Source organism: Chiloscyllium plagiosum, unplaced genomic scaffold (assembly GCF_037043375.1).
Source record: "Chiloscyllium plagiosum isolate Xiang-an unplaced genomic scaffold, Cpla_swu_hap1 HiC_scaffold_16, whole genome shotgun sequence".
Classification (NCBI taxonomy): Eukaryota; Metazoa; Chordata; class Chondrichthyes; order Orectolobiformes; family Hemiscylliidae; genus Chiloscyllium; species Chiloscyllium plagiosum.
Window position 1 is genome coordinate 41,846,906 of NW_028270154.1, and position 17,996 is coordinate 41,864,901.

At 42.1% G+C, this 17,996-nt stretch overlaps 1 protein-coding gene across 3 annotated transcripts in view; it reads right to left on the minus strand.

The window, feature by feature from the left end:
- The window catches only part of LOC122556631 (protein FAM13B-like), a 113,846-nt gene extending 99,275 nt beyond the window's left edge, over positions 1–14,571 (minus strand). The window contains exons 1-2 of one of the 3 annotated variants that reach the window (XM_043703563.2): positions 14,417–14,571; positions 6,300–6,467 (exon numbers count right to left, since the gene is read on the minus strand). The gene's annotated coding sequence lies outside the window, so the exon portion shown is untranslated. Of the gene's footprint in view, positions 1–6,299; positions 6,468–13,587; positions 13,610–14,416 lie in introns of those variants that run through there. The other 2 variants (XM_043703564.2, XM_087995328.1) reach the window with 2 other exon arrangements.
- Positions 14,572–17,996: the final 3,425 nt, after the last annotated feature.

Genomic DNA, 17,996 nt, shown 5'->3' on the forward strand with positions numbered 1-17,996 from the left:
TGCATGTTCTTTCATTTTCCTGTGTATTGGACACTATACCCTCACTTTGTACTTTTATTTCTAGGAATTTGATTTTGCCTCTTATTTTTCTCTCTCTGAATTGAGGTAATAAAGTTGGTCTTCCTTTCCTCAAGAAAATCTTTTATTTGGCTTATCATGTCCGCGAAACTACTTGACTATATTTTAATTAATTGTGCGCTCAGAGATCATTAAATCAAAGCAGTTGAAAAGCAAGCAAACAACTCACCCTTCCTAACCTGGTTCTAATAGCAGGAAGACATATCATTCAAGGTTCTGTCAGTGCAACAGCACAGAAATTGTACTTTCACCTTGAATCTAAACATCAGAACTTCAAATTTAATCCACATATTTGAGAGAGATTGTGGTATTTAAACAAAAGCACTAACAAAGCATCTCAAAAAATTACTACCTTACAAGCAATTTCTAATCTTGCTGCCACGACACAAGCCACTTAACTCCACAGGTTAAGTGCACAAATATTTGCTCCAAAAAAAAAGATATTACTTGTTTACATTTTCTTTAAAATTAAATACATCCAATTTTGATTTTGTTCGCAGCATGCAGTCTATACTGTATGGTGACCAAAATATTTAAAATTCAAACATCACAAATGTGGGGCACTTTGAAATTACTCAAATTCATGCAACAGTGCAACCCAAGCACTGAACAGCGAGACAGTCAACATCACCTAAGCCACCTAGCCATTGCATCATTTGACAAAGATGGAATCGCTCTTAGTCAATACCGCCACAAGAGCATTTTCTTTAATACAGAATGCATGCAAAGTTGTGAAGAAACTCATGAGGTCTGCAGCGTCAATGGAGAAAGAAACAATCATCAAGTCCAATATGGCTCTTCAAGTCATACTGAACTTTACACAATTTCTGTTCAAAAACTTAGTTCTTACTTCAGATCTCCAGCATTTGCTCTCATTTGTAAGCATTCAACATTGGTGAGTGCATGTCCTAGAAAGCCAAACTAGCAACGGTCTTAAAAAATATAAATTGTCAACCATTTTTCCTTCAGATTCGCAGATACAGTACTATGATAGACAAGTTTGAGAATAAAAGCACAGAAAATTAAACAAAACAAAAACTTTAATATTGGAAACTTCTCTGGCATTGCTCACTATGAATCATGAGAAAATATGGTTAAAAACTCTAGGAACCTTGCCTAGCTAGCTCCTTATAAACGACAGAGTTAAATAGTGAACTGGTAGATATATTCTTTCAAACAATTTGCAGAAACCCAGCTACAGTCAAATAGTAGGAAGAATAGTGCCATTCCTTCCCTCCTGACCTCTTCCTAAACATTACATTCTGGTACTTCATGATGTTTCAGGAATTGAATCCCTAAACCTTTCAAATTCAATTGTTGAAATTGTAAATTAATAACAAGCACATATTGTTGTACCCAAATCCTTGCTGTTGCTAAATCTAGGATATACCAGGTTAAAAGACAAATTGACTAGATTGGAGGGATGGATCCAGCGCTAAAGCACATTCAGAAGCATCCAAACTTCCATAACCATTAGCAGTATTTCAAGTCGCCTCTTCGTCAAATCTGCAGTCATTACTCCTCAAACGTCAAACTTTCAAAAGACAGCAACCCTCAATCCCATACTTCTCAAATTACACCATCCCTCAATCCCAAAATGTTTTGCCAAGTTCCAATTTCACAGAACCCTATGTCAGAATCCTCCAAATGAAGTGTCCAACCTGTCACAGTACTAAAATCGGTCTTAGTCACAAATTACATCCTATGCAGGAGTGTCAAAAATGAACTGCACTTCCATCTCTTTCTGGAGTTGTCTGAAGGTTTTACCATGGTTGCTATAACCATCCTCCTTTAACCACTACTTCAGGCAAGTGCAGAGGATTCAACCACTCTCCTAAACTGTGCATTGTAGATAATGAACAGGCTTTGGAGAGTCAGGAGGTAAGTTACTTGCCACAGAATTGCCAGCTTTCTGGCTGGCTCTTTTTTTTTTTAAAAAAGTTAATTCACATGATGTGGGCAAAACTGGCTAGTCCAGCTTTCATTGGACAATTTGGGATGGACAAGGGGTTGTTGAAAATCAACCACATTGCTGTGGGTCTGGAGTCCTATCTAAGCCAGATCAGGTAGGAAAGCAATTTCCTTACCTAAAAGGATATTAGTAACCAACTTTTCCATGACAAAATTGACAACAGAATGCCATCATTAGACTTATTTCCAGGCTTTTATTGCATTCAAATTCCACCATCTACTGTGATGTTTAGGGCTAGGACACTATCCTGAGCAGTTCAGTAACAATATTGAGACTGGAATGACTGACCCATTTTCTTTCATCCTGGACTTGACTCTAGAGTTTATCTTCATTCAGGGGATGTGGTCATTATTGGCTGGCCAGCATTTTTAGTCACCCTTTAGATTAGATTAGTTTACTTAGTGTGGAAACAGGCCCTTCAGCCCAACAAGTCCACACCGACCCTCCGAAGAGCAACCCACCCAGACCCATTCCTCTACATTTACCCTTTCACCTAACACTACGGGCAATTTAGCCTGGCCAATTTACCTAACCTGCACATCTTTGGACTGTGGGAGGAAACCGGAGCACCTGGAGGAAACCCACGCAGAAACGGGGAGAATGTGCAAACTCCACATAGACAATTGCCTGAGGTGGGAATTGAACCCTGGTCCCTGGCGCTGAGAGGCAGCAGTGCTAACCACTGTGCCACCGTGCTGCCCCGATGGTAGTGGTTAGTTGCCTTCTTGAACTGCTAGTACACACACTGCAGGTAGACCCACAATGCTATTAGGGAGGGAATTCCAAAGATGTTGACCCAGTGACAGTGAAGGAAAGATGGCATATTTCCAAGTCAGAATGCTGAATGGCTTATGGGGAACTTGCAGACAGTGGTGTTCCCATGCCTCTGCTCCCCTTGTCCTTCCAAATAGAAGTGGACTTGGGCTTGTTAGGTGCTGTCTAAGGAGCTTTAGTGAATTTCTGCAGTGCATCTTGTATATAGTAGCAGTCTATACTAAATATCGGTGGAGGGAGTGAAGGTGGTGCCAATCAAGCTGGCTGCTTTATCCTAGACGGTATGAAACTTGTGTTGCTGGAATTGCACCCACCCAGGCAAGTGGGAGTAATCCACTGCACTCCTGACTTGTGCCTTGTAAATAACTGGCAGGCTCTGGGGAGTCAGGAGACGAGTTACTCAGAGCAAATTTTCCTAGCATCTGACCTGCTCTTGCAGCCATTGTGTTAATGTAGTGAGTTGAGGGTCAATGGTAACCAAGGATGTTGATAATGACAGATTCAGTGATGGTAACACCATTGAATGTCAGAGGGTGGTGGTTAGATTGTTTCTTCGTGGAGATGGTCAATGCTTGGCACTTGTGGCATGAATATTACTTGCCGCTTGTTAGCCAAGTCAGGATATTGTTCAGATCTTGTTGTATTTGAACATGAACTGCTTCTCAATATCCGAGAAGTCACAAATGCTGCTTAACAACTATGCAATCACCAATAAATGTCCCCATTTAGGCCCTTATGGAGGGAGGAATGGTTGGGCTAAAGACATTACCCTGAGGAACTCTTGCCAACATGGCTGATGAAGCACAACCATCTTCTATAAACCAGGTATGACTCGAACCAGAGAATTTGCCTCCTGAAACCCAATGATTCCAGTTTTGCCAAGGCTCCTTGATGCTATATTTGTTCAAATGTGGCCTTGATATCAAGAGAGATCACTCTCACCTCTCCTCTGGAATTCAGCTCTTTTGTCCATGTTTGAACCAAGGCTGTATGGAGATCAGGAGCTGAATGGCCCAGGTGGAACCCAAACTAGGCATTTCTCAGCAGGTTATTGCTTCCATCACTCTACTGATGACAGAGTAGACTGATATGGTGGTAATCATCCAGGTTGTATTTGTCCTGCTTTGTGCACACAGGACATGACTGGAAAGGTTTCCACATTGTCAGGTAGATGCCGGTGTTGCAATTGTGCTGTACAAGCTTGGTTATGGGAGCAGCAAGTTCTGGAGCACAAGTCCTCAATACTCTTATCAGAATGTTGCCAGGGCCTATAGCCTTTGCACCAGTGCCTCCAATAGGTTCTGACTTCAAACTGAATGAATTAGAAGGTTTGTAGCTCAGGTTGAGGTTTAGGTTTGATATCCAGACGTTTCATTACCTGGCAAGGTAACATCAGCAGTGACGACCTCCAAGTGAAGCGAAGCCGTTGTCTCCTGCTTTCTATTTATAGCTTTCTCCTGGATGGGGTTCCTGGGGTTTGTGGTGATGTCATTTCCTGTTCGTTTTCAGAGGGGTTGATAGATGGTATCTAGATCCCAGTGTTTGTTTATGGCGTTGTGGTTGGAGTGCCAGGCCTCTATGAATTCTCTGGCATGTCTTTGCTTAGCCTGTCCCAAGATAGATGTGTTGTCCCAGTCAAAATGGTGGGTTTTTTTCATCCGTATGTAGGGCTACGAGGGAGAGAGGGTCGTGTCTTTTTGTGGCTAGCTGGTGTTCGTGTATCCTGGTGGCTAACTTTCTTCCTGTTTGTCCTACGTAGTGTTTGTGGCAGTCCTTGCATGGAATTTTGTAGATAACATTAGTTTTGTCCATGGGTTGTACTGGGTCTTTTAAGTTTGTTAGTTTTTGTTTGAGAGTGTTGGTGGGTTTGTGTGCTACTAGGATTCAGAGGGGTCTTAGTAGTCTGGCTGAGACATTTCTGAGACATCTTTGATGTATGGTAAGGTGGTTAGGGTTTCTGGTTGTGTTAGGTCTGCTTATCGTGGTTTGTTCCTGAGGAATCTGCGGACTGTATTTTTTGAGTATCCGTTCTTCTTGAATTGGATTGGCCGAAGATTGATATCCATGATGCTAGCAACCACTGGCGGAGGCTGAGATGGCTCATTTACTTAACACTTGTGGCTGAAGATTGTTGAGATTGCTTCAGCCTTATCTTTTGCAGTGATTGTTGGGCACTTATCGTTGAGGATGGGGATATTTGTGGAGGCTCCACCTCCACAGTTATTTAATTGTCCACCACCATTCACTACTGAACATGGCAGAACTGCGGATTTGATCAGTGGTTGTGGGAATGCTTAGCTCTATCCCTTGCTGCTGAGCTGTTTGGAAGACAAGTGGTCATGTTTGATAGCTTCACTGGGTTGACTTTTTTTTTAAAAAATGTTATGCCTGATGCTGCTCATGGCATGCCCTCCTGCACTCCCCAATGAACCAAGGTTGATCCCCTCTGTTTAACGATAATGGTTGAACGGAGGATATGCAGAGGCTGCAGAATGTGCTGGTGTACAAATCTGTGTTTGACAGCTCCCACTGTCTCATGGCTACTTAGTCTTTAGTTGCTAGATCTGTTTCAAGTCTGTCACAATTCATCACCCCGGTTCTTCATCCAGTTTCCATTGATTTCAACTTTACCAGGCCTCCATGAAGCAACACTTAACCAAATACAAATTTGATGCTAAATTTCATCCATGCTGGGTCTAAGACTCTAATGAGATGAAGAGCTAAATGGCCCTTTTTACACAAGTAGTTATCATTTCAAATATAAGAATAGAGTTGGAAAAGGTCTTCTAAAATACGGTTTAAATTAGTCATTTCTTGTGGGCTTGTATATGGTACATCAATACTTTCATTACAGTCTCAGCTGTTGCTGTTTCAGTCTCCTCTCTTCCACTTATCCCTTTTGTTTTGTTCTTTCCCCCTTAACTCTTCTTTTGGTTTTGGTTACAGATGGTGTGTGGAATGATATAGTGAGAAAATAAACAACACAGTTGCTTCAAACTATAACTAGGATGAAATAAAGGGTAAAACATGGTCCTGATAGCTAGCTAGCTTTGCTCTTCTCATTCTGTAAAATGACATGAGAACATTATGATCAGATTGTCAGTAATAAAATACTATTATCATACTGATTTATTGTTGAAATAGGCCTTGCATAACACCTACACAGGATTATAGGTTCTTAGACTTTCAATTAATTGTTCATAATACTTATGAAATTCATTAATATATAAAAAAACCAATATATGATTTTGTAATAGTTTAGATTAAGACTAAATCTACTTGCAATTTTATCTTAAAAAAAATACAAATCTCTTTTAAAAAAAAAAGCAAAAGTTTTCAGAGAACATGAAAAATCATTTTTATTAACGTTAACTCAAGAATTAGAAAACTGGTATGGCACCTCTCCAGATTACTGTGCAAGAATCAACTGATCAAAAGAACATGAAATAACAATGCCAAAAATCCAGAAACTTACCTCTGAGCACAGACACCCACTTAAAAAATAACTTATACGCCAATCACCCTTAGTGAATAAGCATTTTCTTTTAGCCAGCTATGGTTGCTTGAGATTGTGGCAGAAGATCAGCCTGTAGTTCCTCATTGAAGAAACACAGAATTCGTCCAATCTTTCTTGACAATTAACCTAGAAAAAAAATAATATTTTCAATACACTGTCCAAAATAATAACTTTCAAAAATATTATATAGGCAAAAAATGAAATGTAAACTCTAATTTGAGGCATTTCATCACTTTTCTGTCATTTCTTCATAATCTACAAAATTGAAAGCAAATTCAAAATGGTATCCAAACAAGTTATCAATTCAGAAACCTCATTTTGGCAATGACGTCCTTAACATTCCTTCTCAGAGTATGCTTGATCTCCATATAGTCTTGCTCAAAGCACAGCTGACAAGACTAATGGTGGTGAATCAGTTTTTGTCTTAGCTCTAATGAAACCTAATTTAGCCTCATTAGTTGGTATTTAGCATAAAACAGATCTACAGTTTAAAATGTTGTAGGTGCTAGCCTGAAGGAGGTTTATTTCCACCCCCAGAGAATAGTCTCCTCTACATTGGGGATATTGGACGCCTCCTCGCAGAGCGCTTTAGGGAACATCTCCAGGACACCCACACCAATCAACCCCACTGCCCTGTGGCCCAACATTTCAATTCCCCCTCCCACTCTGCCGAGGACATGCAGGTCCTGGGCCTCCTCCACCACCACTTTCTCACCACCCGACGCCTGGAGGAAGAATGCCTCATCTTCCGCCTCGGAACACTTCAACCCCAGGGCATCAATGTAGACTTCACCAGTTTCCTCATTTCCCCTCCCCCACCTTACCCCAGGTCCTAACTTCCAGCTCAGCACGGTCCTCATGATCTGTCCTACTTGCCAATCTCCATTCCCACCTATTCACTCCACCCTCCCCTCTTAACTATCACCTTCATCCCCACCTCCATTCACCTATTGTACTCTTTGCTACCTTCCCCCACCCTCCTCTCTGATCTATCACCTCCATCCACACCCCCATTCACCTACTGTACACTTTGCTACCTTCTCCCCAGCACCATCCCCCCATTAAAGTAAATTTATGGTCTTCAGTTTTGCTTAGATATCTAGTCTTAAGAATAACTTTAGGGCCTGAGAGAATCAATAATCACAGTATAAGGGCAAAGAACAGGGATAGAGCTTTTAAATTAAATTGAGTCAATAGAGATGGCAGGTCAAGTTGCTGTTGCAACAGGTGCAAGCTGCAGGACAGCAGGGTGATCCAGCATCTGTACTAAGATTATGCAGTTTTACTTAAGATCTGAGTGGTTGAGCTGGATTCCAAGCTACAAACATTGCACCACACTGAGGGAAAAGAAATTACCTGGATATTTTGGTCCAGGAGACAATCACATTCCTCAGACCAAACCTGAATTAGCTGCAATCAGGAACAGAAGGCACGTGACTGCAGCTGTGGCAGGTATGGAAACATAAGGGATAGGTTTAGAGGAGCCTTGGCCTTGAACATATCCAATAGTTGAGGTTTTACAAGAGCAAGGATTGTAGTGAGAATAAGATAAATATTCATTCAGTGTATGTGACTGCAGGAAGCAAAGGGTGGGGGAGTACCTTTGTTATTAGGGGATGGAACAAGTTTGATGGCAAGAAATGATCATGATTGGAAGATGCAGAATCCATATAGATGGATGCAAGAACGAGGGGAAGATGACACAGGAGGGAGCAGTCCAAGAGCTCTAACACTTAGATGGTCATTAAGTCATACAGCATGAAAACAGATCCATTGGCTCAATTTGAAAATCAGGTTTCTAAACTGATCTAATCCCATTTGTCTGAATTTGGACCACATCCCTCCAAAGTTTTCCTATCCATGTACCTGTCCAAAAGTCTTTTAACTGTTTAATTGTACTTGCCTTTACCAAATTTAATTCCATACACCCACCACTTTCTGCATGAAAAAGCTGCCCTTCAGGTCCCTTTTAAATCTTTTCCCTCTCACAACAGACTTCTGGCCTCTTATTTTGGATTCCCCTAACACACTTGGCTATTCCCCCTGTCGTGGGCCATCATGATTTTATGAACTTTGATAAGATCCCCTCAGCCTCCGACTTCAAGGGAAAAAAGCCCCAGACTCTGCAGTCTCTCGCTATAACTCAAATCCTCCAACCCTGACAACATCCTTGTAAAGCTTTTCTGAACCGTTTCAAGTTTCATAACATCCTTCCTAGAGCAGGGAGCCCAGAATTGAATGCAGTATTCTAAAAGTGGCTTCACCAATGTCCTGTACAAGCACAACATGAAGTCCCAACTCCTGCACTCAATGCTCTGACCAATAAAGGCAAGCATTCCAAACACCTGTTGACCTGCAACACCACTTTCAAGTAACTATGCACCTGCACCCCTCAGTCTCTCTTCCACCACACTCACCAAGGTTCTACCATTAAATGTGCAAGTCCTGTCCTGGTTTGCCTTACCAAAGTTCAACACATCACATTTATCAGAATTAAACTCCATATCTCATTCATTGATTAACTGGGCCAGTCGGTCAAAGTCCCATTGTATTCTGAGATAACCTTCTTCACTGTTCACTATACTACAAATTTTGGTGTCATCAGCAAATTTATTAACCATGCCTCCTTTATATTCACATCCATATCGTTTATATAAATAAAAATGTGGACCCAGCACAGATCCTTGTGGCACACCACTGATCACAAGCCTCCAGGATAAACAATCCTCTACCACCACCATCTCCAACCATCAAGCCAATTGTGTATTCAAATAAAAACCAAAAGGACTGCAGATGCTGTAAATCTTGAACAAAAACATACATCACCAGAAAAGCTCAGACCTGACAGCATCTTTGGAGAGAAATCAGAGTTAATGTTTTGGGTCCAGTAACACTTCCTCAGATCTAATCTTACTAACCAGTCTACCATACAGAACCTTGTCGAAGGCCATGCTAGATCCAATGTGGACAAAGTCTACCGCTCTGCCCTTAGCTGTTTTTGTCGTCCCTTCAAAAAACTCAATCAAATTTGAGAGACAATTTGCCATGCACAAAGCCATGCTAACTATCCCCCTTCAATCCTTACTTTTCCCAATGCATATAGATCCTGTCTCTCAGAATCCCCTCAAATTACTTACTGACACCTGGCTGACCAGTCTGTAGTTCCCCAGCTTTTCCTTGCAGCCTGTCTTAAATTGTGGCACAACATTAGCGACCCTCCAGTCTTCTGACACTTCACCATGGCTGTCGATTACACAGATATCTATACTTGGGGCCCTGCAATTTCTTCCCTCGCTTCCCACAATCTCATGGAATACACTATCAGGACCTGGGTATTTATCTACCTTTAAGGCTTCCAGCACCTCCTCTTCAGCAATGTGAACCCTTTTCAAGGCAATTTGAAACAGTGATAGTGATATCAACTTGACAGTGATTATTTACTTTTCAGTTCCCTAGTTTCCATATCAGTATTTGCTGACATGGTGATGGTGGAGGCAGCCTTGTTGTTCTTTCAGGGGCCCTATGCTCTCCATAGTTACTCGTAATTTAGATGTAGAACTTCTTCAGATTCTCCTTAACCTTATTTGCCAAAGCTATCTCATTTCTCCTTTTTGCCCTCTAGATTTCCCTCGTATTCTCCACTCCTCCTATGCACAATGGATTCACCTGATCATAGCTATCTATACCTGATACATGCCTCCTTTGAGAGCCTCAATATTTCTAGTCATCCAGTGTTCCCGACTCCTGCTAGTCTTGCCCTTCACACAAACACGAACATGCGAGCCCTGAACTCTCATTATCTCACTTCTGAAAGTCTTCACTTACAACCATCTCTTTACATGCAAACAGGAACTTTCGAAGGTTGACTGGGGAAGGCTGTCTAAAACATCAAAGTCCACTTTCCTCTAATTTAGAACTTTAACATATTTTAAATGTACTGCAAGATGCAAAAACAAAAGATAATAACTGTATGCATCATAAGCAGTAATGATGTGGGTTGTTAATCTTCATGTATATTTGCAAAATCACTTTGGAAGAAGTAGCAACAAGGAAGAATTCACAGACTATATATGGAACAGTTTCATAGAGCATAGAGCTGTACAGCAGAAGAACAGGTCCTTTGGCTCACGATGTTATGCTGAAAGTGACACCAAACTAAACTAATGAGAGGTCCCTATCTCTCCATTCTTTGCATATTATCTAAAAGCCGTTTAAATGCCCCAGTCGTAGCTGCTTCCACCATCCCCCACCATCAGCATGCTCCAGGCACCTACCACAAAAAAACAACTTGCCCCTCACATCTCCTTTGAACTTTTCCCCTCTCACCTTAAGTGCATGTCCCCTTGTGTTAGGCATTTCAACTCTGGGTAAAAAGATTCTGATATCAACCCGACCTGGGCATCTCAATTTTATATACTTTTATCAATCAAGTTTCCCCTCAGCCTCTGCCATGCCAGAGAAAACAATCCTATTTTTTCTAACCCCTCCTTCTACCGCATACCCTCTAATCCAGGCCAGATGTTAAATCTCTTCTGCAGCATCTCCAAAGCCTCTATCCTTCAACCACAGCGACCAGAATTGAACACAGTACTCTAAGTGCAGCCTAACCGAAATCTGTAAAGCTGCAACATGACCTCCTGACTCTTGTACTCAATCCCTCAACCAAAAAAGACAAGCATGCCTTATGCCTTCTTTACCACCATACCTACTTGCATGGCCACTTTCAGTGGGCTATGGACTTCAACCCCAAGGTCTCTCTGTAGATCGTTCAGGGTCCTGCCATTAACTGAACACTTTTCTGTAACATTTGCTCTCCTTAAGTACAACACCACAAGTCATAGACCTCCAGCTAGAACAACACCCTTCTGCCACTACCCTCTCCCTTCTATGGGTAAACCAATTCAGAATCCAAATGGCCAAGTTATTTTGGATCCCATCCATCTTAGTCGTCTGGATGAGCCTACCATGAGGGACCTTGTAAAAAGCTGAAAATGTGTTGCTGGAAAAGCACAGCAGGTCAGGCAGCATCCAAGGAACAGGAGAATCGACGTTTCGGGCACAAGCCCTTCTTGGGGCATGGACAGAGTGGATAGGAAGCAGCTGTTCCCCTTAATTGAAGGGTCAATAACAAGACAACATTTTTAAGATGAAAGGCAGGGAGGTTTAGAGGAGAATCTGAGGAATCCTTTTTCACCCAATGAGTGGTAACGATTTGGAATGCAATGTCTGAGACGGGAGTTGAGGAAAGAAAAAAAAACTTTTTAATAAAGTATTTGGATAAGCACTTGAAGTGTCAAACATTCAAGGCTGTGGGCAAGAGGGACTAGTGCAGATTTATATTTTTTCGCAGTACGCACTTGCTGGGCCGAAGGGGCATTTCAGCGCTGTTTGATTCCATTATTCTCAATGTGGTAAATCACACATCTGGATCAGATAGGATCTGAATCCAGAACTTCTAGCTTAGAAGTAGAAACACTACAGTTTGTACCAGAAATGCCTCCCCAGACTTAAGATTTGGGCATTTTCTAATCAACATGTTCAGGCATGTTATGATACTAAAATCACACAAGCAACTGCAGATGCTGTAGACGTGAAACAAAAAAAACACAAATTGCTGGAAAGGCTCAGTGGGTCTGGCGGCATCTATGGAAAGGGGCAGAGTTATTGTTTAGAGTACAATATGATCATTCTTCAGTTCAGATGAAGGATCACTGGACCTGAGGAATTGACTCTGTTTCTTTCTCCACACATGCTGCCAGACCTGCTGAGTTTCTCCAGTAATTTCTGTTTTTGTTTATTATAACACACCACTGGGCTGGTGGGACTTGAACAAAGGCCTCCTGGTCTGGAGGTAGGGAGACTACCACTGCATCACAAGAGCCTAAACTAAACAGTCCTTTCTTATATCCAGAAGAACCGATATTATGAAATCCACTACAGTACTTCTTTTCATTTGGGGATTTCAAGACTAGAGGGCACATTTTTAAAGGTGAGAGGAGAGATTTAAAAGACAATAGGGGCAAATCTTACACACAGGGTGGTTCGCATGTGGAATAAACTTCCTGAGGAAGTAGTGGATGTGGGTACAATTACAACATTTAAAGGACATTTGGATAAGTACATGAATAGGAAAGGTTTGAAAGGATATGGACCAGAAGCAGGCAGGTGGGACTAGTTTAGTTTGGGAACAAGGTCAGCAAGGACTGGTCGGACCGAAGAATCTGTTTCCATGCTGTATGACTGACTGTCAGACTGGGCTTGCAGCAGGTAGTTAGAAAACCAACAATATGGAAAATTGAAATTCATAACACAAGGATATCCGGATCATGCTAACACTGCTTTCCATCCACAGATGTTGCCAGTCCAGCTGAGTTTTTCAAGCAATTTGTTTTTTTATTTCCAGAATCCACAATTCTTTGTTTTTGTTTTACTTTGTTCACCTTGGTAGGAAGAAATCTAATTTCCCACATCCAAAAATTTAAGCTATTCCCTTTAAACTTCATATGTCTTTTTGCATCCTCCTAACAAGCTGGTTTCCTAAACATCTTTGTACACAAGAAATTTGGCTGAATCAATTCCACCACTTCAAATCATTAATAGATTATAAATAGCTTAGGTCCCACTGAACCTCAATGACGAGTTTGCCGATCCAAAAACAACCCAACTCGCTTTCCTGTCGGTTAAGCGAACTGTTGCGCGTATTCAGGCTTTTAATGAGAAAACAGCATTTTAACGAGAAAGCTGCACTTGATGTAGTGTCCGTGTCAGAATGCCACTAACAGTTCCAAAAGAGGAGGTGCAGCGTGAAGTTATCCATGTCAATATTTAACTGTTATCATTTGATGTTGTGTTTTATCATAGCAACTTCTTGCAAGTTAAGAAAAGGTGTGTGTTTGGGAGGGGTTGGTGAAGCCGAGAAGGAAAACACTTAAATAATATTTAGATTAAATGAAGGCAGCTGGACTAGCGCATAAAACATCCGCATGAACCAGTTGGGCTCAATAACTGATTTGCATACCGTATCTTCGATGTAATCTTTTGGTCTACAACAGGTTGAGCTAAATCCGTACAAAACTAATACAAATCTCAGAAGAGCGGAACTGGAATCGAAAGTAATAGTCAGTAAACAGCGTTTAAGACAATATACAAGGAAAACAAATGTTTCCAAAATCAGATTCGATCCATTCGTGGAAAAATATTTCTAATCCAAAGAAAACCCGGTAACTGTTTAACTTATGATACGTACAACAAAAAAGTAACGCGTTCCTTCCAAATCAAGACAAGGTAGCAGGCGACTTATTAGGTAGCTGCTGTGAAACACAATGTCACTCGTTCACTGCAGTTGGGAAACTTAACACGCCAAACTACGGGTTGACAGCCTGTAGAAAATTAAAATGGGAATCTCCCGAAAAAATTAACAATCGGGATTTCAACGTTTATCGTTGGCGAGCTTGGCGTTTTAAGTAATTTCACTTGAACGTATTTGCGATTTTCTAGAATGATCTACGAAGTCCCATTCCAAAACAACAAAGCAAGCGTAAATACGTTGACAAAAAGTGAAGCCCGGTTCTACCAGAGCACTAACTCTCCAGAGCATCTACAGGGACGAACAAATCTGGTAGACAAGAAAACAAACATCTGTATTAATATGCTGCGTCAGCGTTCGTCAAATGACCACATCAAGGTCCCCTTTTTCGGTACAAAATACTCGTAATTCGTTTCCTCTGCGTAAAATGACACATCATCCACTAGCAAACGAGCACTTGTTTTTAGTATTAAAAGACAAATTGTTTCAAACCACGCCGCATGTAAACACAGCGATGCTTGGACAGCATATTCATTATTAATGGAAGATTAAAATTTTGATGCAAATTGAAACGGTAAAGTGGCGCCCAAATATAAGAGCAACAACTACATCAACAGTACCATTCCCTCCCTATGAGGCTGGCAGCCAATTTAACGCATGCGTACTTGTTGGTCCTGCAGTCCGGCGCATGCTCAATGCAGCCTAGTGACTGGGGCTGAATTTGGCGGCTGCTCGAACAAGTCCCGACACAGGCCGATCACACACTTACCTGTCCGGGCCCAACCAACCGAGCTCGGCACAGACCAATCCGGAGTCGATTATTTTCTGCCGTCACGTCGGAAAATACCGCCTCAACCCGCTTTAAAACACCAGCTACAGTCTCCTGAATTCCCTCGCTATCTTTTCTCTTGTTCTTTCGACTTTTTTTTCAGCCCCCGATATATTTTCTTCGCTAATGATCAGGCTTCTGCGTCACCAACCGAATCTGCTACCGGAAGGCGCGTCAGTAAAGTAAGGAGACCAACTATTGGCTGGCAGGCTGCGCGGTTACGTCATTGACAAACAAGCAGCTACTGTCAGACAGGGCGTTGCCATGGAGCTTGGCTGGGAGTGGTAGTAAGTCAAATCATGTAGCAAGAAAAACATCTTTCAACAAATAAAGCGCATATGTGTATTTAAAATTACTGCATTTTCCATAGAATCAAGAGAGCTACGATGTAAACAATTAGGAATGAACATGCTTTATAGACGACTTTTTTATAAGGATATTACCACTGTAGGTGATGTAATGACTTATTAATTAATGATTGAGTAATAATAAATGGTGCACTCAAAGTAGAATTTAATGCTGCATACAAAATTGGCATTGTAATGTCAGTGATGGAATCTGTGACACTACAATACTGCAGTCAAAACTGCCCGTAATGTTTATGCAATGAGCACAGACGCAAAAATGCTCCAAAACACAAGCCATTAAATATTTTACCCAAGTGCAACAATTTATTGTGAGGCTGTAAAAGCAATGGGCTATTTGACAGAAGTTGCCTGTTCTTTTTTTCAATGTCCACTCATTTGGAATGACATTACAATTAGAATTAGAATTCCTACAAGTCCACACCACCCCTCCGAAGAGTATCCCACCCAGACCCACTACCCTACAGTTGCCCTGACAAATGCACCAAACCGACACATCCCTGAACACCATGGGGCGGTTTAACATGGCCAATTCACCTAACCTGCACACCTTTGAATTGTGGGAGGAAACCCACGCATACCAGGGAGAATGTCCAGTCACCAGAGGCTAGAATTGAATCCGGGTCCCTGACACGGAGAGGCAACAGTGCTAACCACTGAGCCCCCCTCAAATTCATAATCACCCCACCTCCCAATTGTAAAACTGTTTGCACCAATACCATTACCTGGCTAAAATCAGGAAGGACCAAAATTCTTGTAATGTTTTGGTTCACATGCTTCAGTACTCAATGACAATGTATACTCACACCATTGTTTGTGTGTTCATCGTGAAGGTGTGTGCCTGACAAATTGACTGATGGTGCTACATCCTAAACAACGTTTACAATAGTCTTTGGAATTGCAGTTTTATGATATCTTTTCACTTTCAGGTAGATAGCGAGGACGTCTGCCAGAACGAGAACACATGATTGAGTTTTTTGAAGAGGTAACAAAGGGGATTGATAAGGGCAGAGCGGCAGATGTGATTTATATGGAGGCAAAAGTTGAATACTGTAGATGCTGGAGATGAGAGTCAAGAGTGTGGTGCTGGAAAAGCACAGGTCAGGCAGCATCCAATGAACAGAAAAGAAAATTGATATTTCAGGCAAAAGCCCTTCATCAGGAATGAGGCTGGGAGCCTCGGGGGTGGAGAAATAAACGGGAGGGAGGTGGGGCTGGGGAGGAAAGGTAGCTGAGAGTGCAATAGGTGGATGGAGGTAGGGTAATGGCAATAGGTAAGAGAAAAGGATGGAGCAGATGGGTGGGAAGGAAGATGGACAGGTAGGACAAGTCATGAGGGCAGTGCTGAGCTGGAAGGTTGGAACTGGGAGAAGGTGGGGGGAGGGGAAGGGGAAATGAAGAAACATCTGAAATCCACATTGATGCCCTGGGGTTGGAGGCTCTCAAGGCAGAAGATGAGGCGTTCTTCCTCCAGGCGTCGGGTGGTAAGGGAGTGGCGGTGGAGGTGGTCCATGCCCTGCATGTCCTCAGCCGAGCGGGAAGGGGAGTTGAAGTATTTGCCCATGGGACGGTGGGGTTAATTGGTGCGGGTGTCCCGCTTCAGAGGACATCTGAGTCCTTCCCCCCAGTCCCACCCCTTTCCCCCACTCCCATTTATCTCTCCACCGCTGAGGCTCCGAGCCTCATTCCTGAAGGGCTTTTGCCCAAAATGTCGATTTTCCTGTACATCGGATGCTGCCTGACTTGTGCTTTTCCGGCACTACAAGTGATTTATATGGACTTCAGTAAGGCGTTCAACAAGGTTCCACATGGGAGACTGGTTAGTAAGGTTGGATCACATGGAATACAGGGAGAACTAGCCATTTTGAAACAGAACTAGCTCGAAGGTAGAAGACAGAGGGTGGTAGTGGAAGATTGCTTTTCAGACTGGAGGCCCGTGACAAGTGGTGTGCTGCAAGAATCGGTGCTGGATCCACTACTTTTTGTCATTTATATAAATGACTTGGATGCGAACATAGAAAGTATAGTCAGTAAGTTTGCAGATGACACCAAAATTGGAGGTGTAGTGGACAGCGAAGAAGGTTACCTCAGAGTACAATGGGATCTTGATTAGATGAGCTAATGGGCTGAGGAATGGCAGATCGAATTTAATTTGCATAAATTAAACCTCATTTTGGAAAAACAAATCAGAGCAGGACCTATACACTTAATGGTGAGGTCCTAGGGAGTGTTGCTGAATAAAGAGACTTTGGAGTGCAGGTTCATAGCTCCTCGAAAGTAGAGTCACAGGTAGATAGGGTAGTGAAGGCGGCATTTGGTATGCTTTCCTTTATTGATCAGAGCATCGAGTATCGGAGTTTGGAGATCATGTTGCGGCTGCACACGATATTGGTTAGGCCACTCTTGGAATATTGGTCTCCTTCCTAATGTCGTGAAACTTGCAAAGGTTCAGAAAAGATTTGCAACGAAGTTGCCAAGTTTGAAGGATTTGAGCTTTAGGGAGAGACTAAATAAGCTGGGGTTGTTTTCTGTGCTGAGGCTGAGGGGTGATCTTATAGGGTTTTTTTAAATCATAAGGGGCATGGATAGGTCTTTTCCTTGGACTGGGGGAAGTCCAGAACTAGAGGGCATAAGTTTAGCGTGAGAGGGGAAAGATTTAAAAGGGATCCAAGGGGCAACATTTTCACACAGAGGGTGGTGAGTGTATGGAATGAGGTGCCAGAGGAAGAGGTGGAGGCTGGTAGAATTACAGTATTTAAAAGGCATCCCTTTAAATATGGGGCCAAGTGCTGGCAAATGGGACTAGATTAGGTTAGGATATCTGGTCAGCATGGACAAGTTGGACTGAAGGGTTTGTTTCCATACTGTACATCTTGATGACTCTATGAACCCATGCTTTTGGTATTAATGTGAACCACATGCCAGCCATCTAGCTAACTGAACTAGCAGCCTCTATTGCACTCACTTAATGAACTGTCAGTGTAAGAACCTCTATGTTTTGGCAATCAAATAAATCATGAACTTAAATAAGCCAGATTCTCAGCACGGCTTACATGAGCAAGATGGTAGAAGGGCTTGTTTTTACAGAAATCAAATATCTGTGGTGGTTAAACCAGTAATCAGAGGACATACATTGAAAATTATTGACAAAGAAC